This window comes from Puma concolor, chromosome E2 (genome assembly GCF_028749965.1).
Source record: "Puma concolor isolate L17-30 chromosome E2, mPumCon1.1.hap2, whole genome shotgun sequence".
Taxonomy (NCBI): domain Eukaryota; kingdom Metazoa; phylum Chordata; class Mammalia; order Carnivora; family Felidae; genus Puma; species Puma concolor.
Genome location: NC_141681.1, coordinates 43,544,024 through 43,557,582, shown reverse-complemented (window position 1 = coordinate 43,557,582; position 13,559 = coordinate 43,544,024). Strand labels below are relative to the sequence as shown.

Here is a 13,559-nt window from a genome sequence, read left to right as displayed (position 1 = left end):
AATAGCTTTATGAGGTTGCTTTTTCCAGCTTCTGCCTTTTCACAATCTCTCAGATACTTTCATGTTTCCTGGGTATTTCTTTTTCAGTCTTCTGGGGTCAGAAAACTGAAGCTTTATGTATCTAGCTCTGCCGCACACTGGGCTGAGGCAGAAGGGAAGAGAGAACAAGAAAAGAGGCACTATTTCTTGCACTTACTCTGAATGTCAGTAGACCCCTTTCCTTTTCCTCAAGCCTGAGCAAGGGGGCGTGTCCTGGCACTTTCTCTGCATTGGTGACCATTCCAGTGTCCAGCTGTGCTGCAACTAGGTTAGGGGCTACTGGAAGGAAAAAAAAAAAAACCTGTTTGACAGTACTTCAGACCGTGTTCTTTTTTCCCCAATCTATCATTTCTTTCTCAGAGTCCTCAAATAGCTGATTCAGGCATTCTGTCTACATTTTGTAGCTGCATTCGGTGGGAGAGACAGGGTAGTCTATACTTTTCTATCTTACTGGAACCAGAATTCCTTCATCCCCTTTGTCTTTTAAACATTTGTTGACCCTTGGCAATTTATCTACAGGTGTTTCTTGTCAGTTCCCTTTGTCTCCACGAACTTACACTTTTATTTAAAATTTTTTTTTGTTTTTTATTTATTTATTTTTTTTTTACAATTTTAGTATGATCTTAAGAGAGAAAGAAGGTGGTCAGTTCTCTATCTTCATGATATCTAATAAAGTTCTGCCGTATGCAAACTTTGACTACCTTTTCTTGCTTTTCTTGATTAGTATGACTAGATTTATTAGTCCATTTTAAGCTTTTAGGGTTTTTGTTTGCTTTTTGGTAATGGGATACTATTAGAAGAATGAATTTTAAAAGAATTGATTGGAAATCTGATTTTGTTTTGTCAGCTTTTTGAAATAGAGCTTTTCTCCCATTTTAGAAGATACACATACATTTATCTGATAACTGATAAAGAAGACACCCAGATTTTCCCCTTCGTGTTAACCTAATAAAATTAATTTTTACAAGTTTATTGATTTATTTTGAGAAAGAGAGAAAGCGCAAGTTGGGGAGGGGCAGAGAGAGCAAGAATCCCAGGTAGGGACTCTGACAGCAAGAAGTCCTACTTGGGGCTCAGTCTCACAAACCGTGAGATCATGACCTGAGCCAAAATCAGGAGTCGGATGCCTAACTGACTGAGCCACCCAGGTGCCCCCAAAGTATTTTCATTTGTTCATGCTGTGATGAAAAACACTTTACAGCTTTATATTGCTTTCATACCTTAATATTAGTTCTTTAGTACATTTGATAATTGCAGGGTTTCCTTCTTACACATCAACATCTACCATGGGTTGTTTTTTTTTTTTTTTTTGAGAATAATTCTTTTTATTTCATTTTCTTTGGAATTTTTGCTGCCCATTTTGCTAATTATTTAACAATTTTGAGGCATATCTGTGGAACTGTGACATTTTTGCTGAATAGAAAGATCTGTTCCAGTTTATAGACTAGTCATTAGCCAAAACAGTTTAAAAATATTTTCATCTTCCCTGCTTCTTTTATTTTCACTTGCCGACTTCATGAGATAAAGGAGAAACTGGAGGTTGGAACTAGATTTTATCCACAGGTACTTTTAACTTGCACTTTTTATTAACAAAGCTAATGTGGAAGCGAAGTGTTTTCTGTTGCCAATTTAACTTCTTTAATTAAAAATGAAAGTTATAAGGTAATAGTGCCATGGGTGAAGTTCTAATGTCATCAGAATGGGGGAAATGGGTTTAAAATTGAAACTGTTGGCCTGATGGTGACTCTATAGCACAGCATCGGGAGTTTTGCCACTTTATTTAATGAAAAATGGATACTAATGCCTTAAACTCCTTCAGTATTACCTTCAAAAAAATTATAAAACTATAAAGAGGCATAACTATGAGAAAAGCACTGATGAAAGCCGAGGGTGCCCTGGGAAGGTGGGTGTTTGAAAGATGAAAGCGTGAACACGCAGGGTTTCAAACTCTAAAGGAATGTGTATTCTTGTTCTTAAATGAGGTCAGGCAAAGCAGACTCCCTCCTCACTTTTAGCAACCCCATTCAGTTGCCAAGCGTCTGAAACAAACGCCATTCTGGAATGCGCTGAACCTGATTATTACAAAATCCCACCGAGAAACCCTGGTTTACAGTCTTCATGCCAGCTGGGGTGGCTTTCGGAGTTAATTTTTTTTTTTTCCTGAGTAAAAAGCAAAGTACCCAGAAACATGTTTTTTTAATGGAGAGTCCTAAGACCCTCCCCTCCAATTGTCAGTTATATCGGAAATGATCTTTTCAAACGATAGCTTCACATTCACGAGCACCTCGACCCATTGGGATTAGCCTGTCATGCCTGTGCAGTCCACTCAGAGTTTCTACTGTTTTGTAGAATTATGTTCCTTTCCTCCAGAAAAAAGTCAAATGCTATACCAGACATGTCATTTTACAAAATATTAATAGGTTTTCCCAATATACACAGATGTATTTCAGGCATACAAAATGTTACATCTACAAAGACTTTAACATAAAAATGTCCTTGGCCCAGGCCTCACAGTAAAAGTGTAATAGTCAAACCAAATTAATTTCATGGTAATTTATCATCCCTAAAATTTAAAGTGGGAGGAGGCGAAGGGTCTTGCAGTCAACTATCTTTCCCGTGTCTTCCAACAAGAACCGAAAGTGGAGATTTCGTGGGGACAAACTCAAGTGTGGCATATCTGTGTATGCTTGTCAGGCGTTTCCTTCTAGCAAAGCCCAAAGGGCGGTCCTTCTTGACGTACTTGATCAAGTCTGTAGACGTTGATCCTCAACAACACAGATGCTTTAGGAAGATTTGATTTCTAGATGAATCAACTGCAGCAGACAGAGAGGGCCTTTTGAGGGCACCAGCCACCAGCTGGAGTGGCTGCCCTGGAGCAAGCAGGACTCTCACCCTCCGCTGGCCTGCAGGGCCCAGAAAGAGGCAGCACATTCCCTCTCAGATCAGACCCCTGTGCCTAGCCTGCTGTGTGGCAGGGAAGGGGCTCTGGGGTCACTCTGTCCGAGCCTTCATAGAGCTGAGTAGGCCGCACACACAACAGGAAACAGACGGTATCCTCGCGTCACCACCCTTTCCTAAGCTTGTCCTCCTTGTTCCCTGTATTACTTCATAGACTGACCCGGCAGGGAACTCTCCCTCTTGACACCACCTTCCAGGGACGGCTGGAAAATGATCTCTAACCATTTCACCTGGAAATCTCCAAAGAGGACACACAGGCCCGTTGACATTTTGTTGTGTTTTCAGTAGCTTTGCAGATGTGTTTTTCTAGTACTGTGCCTTTCTTCATTTTCCCCAAGTGATTCATTAGTATTTTTCCTGTGTACAGGGTTATCATTAAATATCCAAATTAATAGTCAAGGAAGCATCCAAATTTAGGGCAGTGTTGTTTTTTTTTTTTTCCTACAGGAAACTGGGTTAGTTGCTTTCTTTCCTAACAAAACCTCATTTTGCTGGATTTTAGATTTTTTTATTTGTTTTTGAGATAGCTTTATTGTTTTTGTCTGTTTATAAAAGGAAATATATACTCTTTGCAAAATCTTGAGAAAATCCTGAGAAATATAAAGAGGTTAGCAAAGGCTACCCATAATTCCACTTCCTGGAGACAGTCTCTCTTCTCATTTAATTTAAATCCCTTTTTAGGTAACTAGAAATAGAGCTGTGTGTGTGGTCCATAACTATACTGTCCTTAGAATCCTCTCTTGTCCTTCCTCCTCCCCCAACCCCACACTAACTTGGCCCTACTTTAATTATATGACCACAACGTCAAGGGAGCCCTTAGCACAGCTCAGCAGCTGAATCCACTTCCCCAGCTGGGTCACGCTGCCACTTTCCAAGACCTCTATTTTATGCCTTCTTTTCCCTCCCCCAATCTTTAACATTCTTTCCCTTCCTCAAGTTCAGATGGTGACCTCATTTCTTATTTCTCCTCCTTACTCCTCTCTTTTCAGTTTATTCGTCTTCCCACCTGGTTCATAAGGCAAAGCAAGGAGGCTTGGGGGGATGGCAAGAAGACGGGGGAAGACAAGATGCAGATCTCTTTGGGCAGATCTTGCCATAACGGAGAGAATCTGGGGCAGATAGTCTAATGAAGGAAAAGCTAGTGAGTGTGGGCCATTGCTACATCAGAAGCTGTGTTTGGTGGGGAGGGTCCAGCCACTGCAGACAGGACTGGGGGCAGGTGCTCGTGGCAGTCATGGGGAAGGTCAGGGCTCTTCTCTGGAGAGAAGGAGAGCCCCTATTAGTTGGGTGCCAGTGGCTCCTTCTTCTGCAAATGGTGAGGTTTCTTCCCTCCCATCAGAACTTCACATTGATGTCAGGGTCCACATTCAGGTTCCTCTGATGGTGGTCCCTGTCATTGTTCTCTGTTTAAGTGAGTGTGTTTGGGCTTTAGCATAGTTATTCTTCATTCTGTCTGTCTAAAATGTGTTGCTAATAAATACAGATTAGAACAGGCAAGTTTTTTCTTTTGAAATATCAAGTCAAATATTTCTTTGGTGATTAAAAAAATTTTTTTATTAAGGTATAATTGATGTCAACATTATATTAGTTTCAGGTGCACGACATAATGATTTGATATTTGTATATATTGTGAAATGGTCACCACAATAAATCTGATTAACGTTTGTCACCTTACATAGCTATAGAATTGTTTTCCTTGTGATGAGAACTTTTAAGAAGAACTTTCAACAAGTTCAAATATGCAATGCAGTATTAACTATAACTATAGTCACTGTGCGGTACATTACATCCCCATGACTTATTTATTTTATGACTAGAGATTTGTTCTTTTGACCCCCTTCATCCAGTTTCCTCCCCCCACACTTCCTGTCTCTGGCAACCACCAATCTGTTCTCTATATCTATGAGGTTTTTTGTTTTGTTTTGTTTTGTTTGTTTTTTTTACATTCCACATATAAGTGAGATCAGAGATCATATATTTGCTTTTCTGTCTGACTTATTTCACTTAGCATACCTTCAAGGTCCATTCATGTGTCCCAAATGGCAAGATTTCATTATTTTTAATGGCTGAATAACATTCCATTGTATATAGATATACCACATCTTTTATCCATTCATCCACTGATGGACATTTAGGTTGTTTCCACATCTTGGCTATTATAAATAGTGCTGCGTTGAACATGGGGTGCAGATGTCTTTTCGAGTTAGTGTTTTCATTTTCTTGGGATAAATACCCAGAAGTGGAATTACTGGATTATACAGTAGTTCTATTTTTGAGTTTTTGAGGAACCTCCCTACTGTTTTCCATCATGGCTGCACCAATTTACATTCTCACCACCAGTGCACCAGGGTTCCCTTTTCTCCACATCCTTGCCAGTATTTGTTATTTCTTGTATTTTCAAGTCAAATATTTTTAATTTTTTTCTTCTTCACGGCGCTCTTTAGGTCCTAAGTACATCGACCCATGCAAAACAACACAGAGGGAGGGAATCCTACCGCGTGTTGCTGGCGTGTTTCTGTCATAGTTGTGTAAAGATCTGTTAGCGATTAAGGATTGATTTCATTGTCCAAGAGATTTGGGGACTGAAAGCTTGGCACTGCAGGATATTTGGGGATCCAGGAAGTGGGAAATGTGCATCATGCACATTTCTTTCTCTGCTTTATAGTGGCTGCTTCTCTGGGAGATGACTTGGCCTCCTGGAAAGAAAAGATTTGGGGGCATGGAATCACACAGAGGGCCTGAGGAGTGTGGGGGCACTCAGTGTATGGCATCCTGAATACTTAAAAAAAGAATAGAAACTTATTTTTAAACTTAAGAGTTAGCAATATTATAAGTAAAGTAGGTGGATTTTTTTAAACCTACAGTAGATTTCGTTTAAAACTGAATATTTAACAGCTTATTGGGTAAGCCTAAAGGCTTGAAATTACACGTCTATGAATTTAGGCCTTGCGTTTTTGACACCTTGGCTCCTTTTCTCCTTCCTCTGCTATTTTTTAACTTGCTGCAACAGATGAGGGACTCTTAAACCATCTGTTAACCTTTTCTTTCTCCTTTTTTAACCATGTAGAGTCGCTCCAGGCAAGAAGACCCAGAGCCATCAACACTGAAACAAAAGGCAAAGGAGGTGAGCATGGCTGGAGATCATTGGGTTTGACATTTCAAGGCTTGAGCCTATTAATTTTTTATGTCCTGCTACTTGTATATCGTTAATAAAAATCTGACGAAAAACTTTTTAGGATGTATTTGTTGCTTTGGCTTTGATCTTAATGTTTGCAAACTAATACATTAATACATGTGAAGCCTTAAGGAGTTTTCTAAGAGAATATTTCCATACATTATATTTTCATTTCCATTTTAGGTAGCTGAGCCTCTGTGGGGCTGTTGATGGCAGTGGCATTCCATTTTGGTGGGAAACGTAGCCTTCGCCTGCCATTAAATGTTATTTCTTAGACATAGGAAACCTTGTCATCAATATTTTACCTACATTCACAACTGTAAGAGCCCATGCTTCTAAGATGTGTTGCCATTTCAAATTCTTCATTTTGAAAAGATACATGAAACCCCATTTGGTTATTTGCAATAGTAAAACTGGTCCCACATCATCTCAGCACAGGGCTTGCTGTCTAGTTATTAAAATTTCACTTGGGTTAGGCTATAGAGATCAGCTCAACTGAATGTCGTTATCTTTGCTCTCTTTAAGGAACCCGTTCCTGGCAGTGGCATCTGCAACTAATTCAGTTGCAGAACTCAGATGTCTAGAAACAGAAGTCATGCCAACTAAAACATGTCATTTTGTTCCCTATATGTTATGTGGGCGTCCCCAGATGCAAAATGTAGGCATGGAATGACAAAATGCTCACAAAAAACTAAGCTGCATTTGAGATTTGTGGGTCTAATGACTGATTAGATTAAATTTGAAATTTTGCCTTATAGAAATAAGTAGATATGAAACTTGAGTTATTTCTTAGGACAAAATGATGACTAACCCAATTTTGAGCACTTTGCAGTGACACACGGGCAAATGGGCTGTTGAAATGGCTCTTGGAGTTTGCGCTTTACTCGAAGGTGCCTGTAAAATTCTCTGAATATTTATGATTTATGTTGAGTATAATACAACCTTCAGTAGTTTTCACATTTTTATCCTTGTGAGTAATATTTGAAGTGCCCATCGTTTTCTGATTTATGAGTAGTTAATTATTCAGATAAATGTTAAGTACCTTTTCCTTAGAGGACAGGGAATGGAAAAAAGTATACTATGGAAGAAAGCAAAATTAATTCACTGTAGTGACCATTCAGAGAACCACTGATCAGATTGATTGTTATGGAAATTTCTTTTACTATTGTTCCAGAAAAGATGAAATCGCTATAAATATGGGGTTTTTTTTTTAGATCCACTAGAGGGAGTGATGCTGTACAGATGTGTATTTTTTAATGAAAAAGATTTGTTTGTCATTGAGTGAACAAATACATTTGTGCTAATAGTATTATCAAAATTCAACAGCTGTGATATTTAAAGTCTTGCTCTTTATTTATGAACATTGCTGGGTGGTTGATTTAAACTTGAAACCAGCTTTTCGGTGACAGAGGGGAGCAGCTCTGTACTCCTACACATTTGTCCTACTTCTTTCTGTCCCTTCTAATGTAATTCCTTAATTTTCTAATTCTGCTTACTTTCCCGAGGCAATTTTGATATGCAAATAAGCTTTAGCATTTTAAAAAAAGGGAAGCTTTTGAGATTTTGACTTTCATTTTTTAGAGATTGCGTGTTTGGTACAGTAGCCTCTCAATAGGGAGTGAATGATTACAACTTCGTTTCTGTAGTGGCTTTCAAGAGCAAGTCTTTTGACTTGAGACCCTGCCCCCAGACCTCCTGGGGGTCTTCCTGACCGGTGCTCTGGCTGGGGTGTGGGTGTGAGAGTGTGGAGGTGGGTGTAGGGGTTGGGAGAGTGTAAATTATACCCTCCCAAACAGGAGATTTCTTCTCATCTTCTGTCTTCTATGAAGTAACGATAGTAAGAAACTTCAAATTTGAATGTGTTTTCTTTCCCCAAACTTAAAGAATGTAAAGTAATCCATACACCTGCTTTTACAAATTTTAAGCAGTATTGAAGGGTTTAAAATGAAAAGCACACCACCAGGCTCATCCTTTCTACTCAGGTCACGCATCCAAGTGATCACCTTATAAAACAATATTTTGGGGACACCTGGGTGGCTTAATTGGGTAAGCGTCCTACACTTGATTTCAGCTCACATCATAATCTCGAGGAGGCGGAGTCCTATGCTGGGCTCTGCGTTGGGTGTGGAGCCTACTTAAGATTCTTTCTCTTCCTCTGCCCCTCCCCCACTCACGCTGTCTCTCTCAAAAAATAAATGAATAAAATAAAATTTTTATTGAGGCAAAATTTACATACGGTGAAATGCACAAAGTCATCAAATAAGTTGGTGTTGATTAACTGATATAGTTGTGTAACTACCACCATACTCAAGATACAGATCATTTTTATCAACCCTAGACAATCCCCTCGTGCCTCTTCCTGTCAAAATTGGTTCACCATAGTGACTCAACATGACCACTGGTCAGTGATTGCTATACAAATTTCTTTTACTGTTGTTTCAAAAAAAAAAAAAAAAGATGAAATAGTTATGAGTAAGGCTATATTTTAGATCCACTAGAGGGAGTAATGAAGTCCAGTTTATCTGTGTTTTTCTTTGATCTCTTATGCTTTTAATATTGTATCTAAGAAATCATTGCCCAACCAAGGGTACTATGATTTACTCATATGGTTTCTTCTAAGAGTTTTATGATTTTAGTTCATACATTTAGGCCTTGAAGCATTCTAAATTAAGTTTTGTGTATGGTGTGAGGTAAGTGTCCAAATATATCCTTGTGCATGTGGCATTTGTTGTAAAGAGTGTTCTCTTCCCCGTTGACTTGTCTTGGTACCCTTCTGGGAAATCAGTTCTTTTCTTTGAAAAGAAAAGAAAAAGGGAAGAAAAGAAATGAAAAGAAAAGGAAAAAGAAAAGAATTTTCAACCCTTTTGAAGAAGAGAGGAAAAGAAACAAAAAGAAAAAAGAAAAGAAAAGAAATGAAAAGAAAATGGGCACCTGGGTGGCTCAGTCGGTTAAATGTCCAACTTCAGCTCAGGTCATGATCTCGCAGTCTGGGAGTTCAAGCCCCATGTTGGGCCCTGTGCTGACAGCTCAGAGCCTGGAGCCTGCTTCAGATTCTGTGTCTCCCTCTCTCTCTGCCCCTCCCCTGCTCATGCTCTGTCTCTCTCACTCTCAAAAACGAATAAATGTTAAAGAAAATTTTTTAAGAAATGAAAAGAAAAGAAAAGAGAAGAAAACAAAAGAAAAGAAAGAAAAGAAAAGGAAAGGAAAGAAAAGAAAAGAAAAGAAAAGAAAAGAAAAGAAAAGAAAAGAAAAGAAAAGAAAAGAAAAGAAAAAAGGAAAGAAAAGAAGCCAGCTGGGGTTTTAATAGGGATTGCAAGGAGTCTTAGATCAATTGGTAGAAATGAGTCCTTCTAATCCATGCAGATGTGATTGTCTCTCCACCTGTTGAGATCTACTTTAATTTCTTCCAGGAAAGTTTTGTAGTTTTCAGAGTATGTGTTTTACACTTCTTTTGCTAAAGTTATTTAGCAAAAGTATTTAAAAATATTTAAAAGTATTTAAAAAAAAGTATTTAAAGTATTGAGTTCTTTTTGATCCTGTTATGAATGGAACTGCTTGCTTAATTTCATTTCAGATGTTCATTGCTAATGTATGGGAATACAGTTGATTTTTGTATGCTGCTCTTGCATCCTGCCAATTTGCTGCCCTCACTTATTGGTTGTAGTCCCTCCCTCTTTTTTTTTTTTTTTAATATGGAATCCTTAGGATTTTTTATATACAAGATTATGTTGTCTGAGAATAAAGATAGTTATATTTCTGCCTTTGCAGCCTGGATGCCTTCTATTTCTGTTTCTTGCCAAATTTCCCTGGCCAGAACCGCCAGTGCAATGTTGAACAGAGGTGGTTAAGAGTAGACATCCTTGTGTTGTTGGCAATCTTAGCAGGAAAGCATTCAGCCTTTTGGTTAGCAGAGATTTTCAGTTTTTGTAAAGTGCATACTATCAAGTTTTTTTCCTTTACAGTTAACGCTTTTTGTGTTCTAAGAAGATTTGCCTGTATTTCTTCTGCACCCTAATCCCAACTGGGAGACAGTTTCTCACACCAACAAGCAATACTTTGGCACCAGCTGGGTGTCCTATAGTTCAACTCAATTTCAACACTCTCGCCCCAGAAATAGCATCAGATTCCAAAGGCTAAGGCTCTGCCCCATAAGACTGCCCTCCACTTGAGATGCCAGTCTTAAGCCCAAGTTACCTATGTGTCTGACCGATCCCAGGAGCTACAGATTAGAGGTTCCCATAGCCCCTCCTTGGGTGATTAATTTGCTAGAGCCGTTCACAGAACTCAGAAAACACATTTACTTACTACATTACCAGTTTATTACAAATGGTATTAAAGGATATGAATCAACAGCCAGATGAAGAGATATGTAGGGTGAAGTCTTGAACAAAAGAGTTTCTGTCCTCCTGGAATTTGGGCCTGGCATGGTAGCATGTGGAAGCATTCTTGTTTTCCAACCTTGAAGCTCTATGGACCCCTTCCTTTTGGGTTTTTATAGAGGCTTCATTATGCAGGCACAAATGATTAAATCATTGGCCATTGGTGATTGATTTAACTTCTAGCCTCTCTCCTTCCCCTGAAGCCAGGGGGTGGGACTGAAAGTTCCAACCCTCTAATCATGTGGTTAGTTCTCCTCGTAACCAGTCCCCATCCTTAGGTGCTTTCCCCAAATCACCTCAATAACAAAAGAGACCTCTTTATCACTGTCATCACAGGAAATTCTGAGGGTTTTAGGAGCTCTGTGTCAGAGATGGGGATGAAAACCAAATATAATTTACTTTATTATTAAATATAATTTATTATATTACATATTGTCATTTAATTTGTATATTATATTATTAAGTTTAATATAATATAATTTATTATTATACTATCACAGTCTACTCCAAGGTTATGGAGATTTTCTCCTTTGTTTTCTATAGCAGTTTTGTAATTTATCTTACAAATTTAGGTCCATGGTCCATTTCAAATTAATTTTTGTGTAGTTGTCAACTTCTCCCTCTGTGTCTGTCAGTTTTGCTTCATGCATTTTGAAGCTCTGTTATTAGGTGCATGCATATTTAGGATAGCTATATCTTCCTGATGAGTTGCTGCTTTATCATTATGAAATATTGCATCCTATCTCTAGTAATATTCTTTGTCTTGAAGTCTACTTTTCTGATATTAAAATAGCCATGGCAGCCTTCTTATGCTTAGTGTTAGCATGGTATATATTTTCCCACACTTTTATTTTTGGTTGCACTTTATTTTATATTTAAAGTGCATCTTTTATAGGTAGCATATAGATGAGGGTTGCTTTTATCTAATGTCTTACATTCTTTGCTATTTAATTGAAGTATATATTTTATTTACATTTAATGCAATTATTAGTGTGGTTGAGAGTAGGCCTATCATCTTGTTATTTATCTTTTTTCTTTTGGCCATCATTCCTTTAATCCTTTTATCTTGCCTTCTTTTGGATTAATTGAATGTTTTCCAGATTTCATTTAATTTTCTACTATTGGCTTTTTAGTTACTCCAATTTTTATTATATATTAGAGGGTTTAAAAGGTTAGCATTATATATCCTTACCTTATAAAATCCTATTTAAAATTATGTTGGAGGCATCTGGGTGGCACAGTCTGTTAAGTGTCTGACTCTTGATTTCAGCTCAGGTCATGATCTCACAGTTTGTGAGTTCAAGCCCTGTGTCCAACTCTGTGCTGAGGGTGTGGAGCCTGCATGGGATTCTGTCTCCCTCTCTCTCTGCTCTTCCCCTGCTCATTCTCTATCTCTTTCTCTCAAAATAAATAAAAATAAACTTTAAAAAATTATATTGTACCTCTGTTCACTTAATGCTTCACATCTAGCACATCTCATTTCACACTTTATACTTTCCATGTGAGTTCATAATTCACACTTCATAAAAGTAACCTCAAAATAAAATCATTTCATTTACAAACTCTTCCACCCCATCCTATATGCCATTGTTGTTATATCTTTTATTTCTACGTACTTTATAAGGCCCATCTTACAGTGTTATTATTTGCTTTAAAGAGTTTTTATTTTTATCATTTTTAATGTTCATTGATTTTGAGAGAGAGAGAGAGAGAGAGAGAGAGAGAGAGAGATCATGTGCATGTGAAAGGGGAGGTGCAGAGAGAGAGAGAGAGAGAGAGAGAGAGAGAGAGAGAATCCCAGGCAGGTTCTGCTCCATCAGATTGAGCCCTGATCCACGACCCCTGGGATCATGACCTGAGCCGAAATCAAGAGTTGGACACTTAACTGAGTTAGCCACCCAAGCACCCCTGAACAATTTTTAAAGTAAATAGGGGAATAAAAAAGTCTTATATGTTTACAAAATAATTTGCTATTTCTACTGTTCTGTATGCCTTACTGAGATTCATGTTTCCTTCTGGTATCATTTTTCTTTAGCCCAAAGAACTCCCTTTAGCATTACTTGTGTTACAAGTCTAATGACAAATACTTTTAGCTTTCATTTATCTGAAAATATCTTTATTTCATCTCATTTTTGGAGGATATTTTTGCTGAATATAAAATTCAGTGTTGACAGCATTTTACCTCAACACTTGAGAGATGTCATTCCATTGTCAACTTGCCTCCATTATTTCTAGTGAGACATCAATGAAAAATCTTATGTTTGTACCCCATGTGTGATATGTCTCTTTTCCCTTCTCTGGCTGCTTTCAGTATTTTCCTTTTATCTTTAGCTTCTGGAAATTTGATTATGATGTAACTAAGTGTGATTGTGTTCATTCTCCTTGGTAGATGGTGAGCTTCTTGAACCTTTAAGTTTTGTTTTTGTTTTGTTTTGTTTGTTTTTGTTTTACTAAACTTGGGGAATTTTTGGTCATTGTTTTATTAATGTTGGTCTGCTCCTCACTGTCTCCTTCTAAGACTTCAATAGCATGTATTGTTAGACCACTTGATATTATCTCTTGAGTTCACTGAGACTTTTTTTTTTCTTCAGATTTTATCTCTGTTTTTTATACTGGAAATTTTCTGTTGATCCATTTTAAAGTATGCTTACCTCTCTTCTGCCGTATCTAATTTTTTGTTAAGCTTATTCAGTACATTTTTCATTTGAGATGTACTTTTCAGTTCTAAAATTTCTGTCAAGTTTCCATTTCCTGCTGAAATTTCCTTTAATTCTTTGAATATCTTATAACAGTTGTTTTAAAGTCCTTATCTACTAATTTCAACATCTGGATCATCTTGGGATCTATTTTTATTGACTAGAGCTTTTCTTCCATTAACTATTAGTCACATTTTGTAGTTTCCTTGTATGTCTAATTTCTGTTTTAATTGTATACCTGACATTTTCTGTGATATGTTGCAGAAACTCTGGATTCTGTTATAGTTCTTTAAAGAGTGTTTCTTTTTGTTT

The 13,559-nt window shown here is 37.6% G+C and overlaps 1 long non-coding RNA gene across 3 annotated transcripts in view; it reads left to right on the top strand.

Annotated features, from left to right (window-relative positions):
• Positions 1–13,559, top strand: part of LOC147573519 (uncharacterized) — a 212,039-nt gene that overhangs the window by 144,516 nt on the left and 53,964 nt on the right. For all 3 annotated transcript variants that reach the window (XR_015244845.1, XR_015244843.1, XR_015244844.1), the window contains one exon: positions 6,065–6,121. This is a non-coding gene — a long non-coding RNA (uncharacterized LOC147573519). The remainder of the gene's footprint in view (positions 1–6,064; positions 6,122–13,559) is intronic.